Raw genomic sequence first — 986 nt, forward strand, 5'->3', positions numbered from 1 at the left:
ACCCCCCAACTATTGCCGCCCACCCACCCCGCCTACAATTCTATGGGCGACTACCTGCCATTCTATATTCCATTACCGGCATTGCTCCCGTGATGACCTGTGGCTGGATCGAATCCCACTCCCATCATCTCATCCTGTTCTCTTTTCTGATAATGCTACCCGAGAAAGATAATACGAAAAACGGTGCAGGTGCCGGCGGCTTTGATAGAATATGGATAGATGGGCCTTCGGCTGGTGAAGATGGGACTATCAAGTCGACGTTAGTTGATCGATTGCCCTATATCAGAGAGACTACCACTACCAATCTAGCCCAGGGCAAAGAAACACCTTATTCTAGCAGCAGGCTGATTAATGGCAGTGGGGGGGGATAGATTGCAAACATTATAGCATGTGACGTATAGACTCTCGAGCTCCGAAACTCACGACTATAGGGTGGTCTTTGAAGCGGGGTAGAGTAATTGGTCAACTCGTCAGGCTCATGACCTGAAGACTGCAGGTTCGAATCCTGCCCCCGCAAAGAAAGTTACGGGGCCGGCAAGTTATGGATGGAGTTATGCCCACCCCCGTCTCCTCCCACCCACCCCAACCTCCTACGGGGCCTCCCTACTATTTCTAAGGGGCCGGGGGGTAAGGGGTGCGGAACTAGAACTATTCTCAAGGGGGGGTTAGTTGTGGGGGGGGAACTATTATTGTTCTCCCACCCACCACAACTGTAGGGGCCCTGCAGGGGCGGGAGAGTCTAATTTGCTCTCGTCAAGCCCCGCTGCAAAGCAGCTTTCGGGGTAGGCGAGTTAATGAGTTGGAGAGCACTCGGCCCCTGCCCTCCTCTCTGAATTAAGGCGAGGGAAAGCCCCTACCCCAATAATCGTTAAGGGGTGGCATCGGATGAATAGGTGTGGATGATCGCGTATCCATCCATGAGGCCAACCCTCATCTGAACGGAGTGGGGGTGAGGGGAGACCTCATCATCACGGCAATGAGGGTGA

General features: G+C 53.5%; 1 non-coding gene across 1 annotated transcript; it reads left to right on the forward strand.

Annotated features, from left to right (window-relative positions):
* Window positions 1–443: 443 nt before the first annotated feature.
* Window positions 444–517, forward strand: TRNAM-CAU (transfer RNA methionine (anticodon CAU)). Its single transcript has one exon. It is a non-coding gene; the product is annotated as a tRNA-Met (tRNA).
* The last annotated feature ends 469 nt before the right edge of the window (window positions 518–986 follow it).

Source organism: Cryptomeria japonica, unplaced genomic scaffold (genome assembly GCF_030272615.1).
Source record: "Cryptomeria japonica unplaced genomic scaffold, Sugi_1.0 HiC_scaffold_22, whole genome shotgun sequence".
Taxonomy (NCBI): domain Eukaryota; kingdom Viridiplantae; phylum Streptophyta; class Pinopsida; order Cupressales; family Cupressaceae; genus Cryptomeria; species Cryptomeria japonica.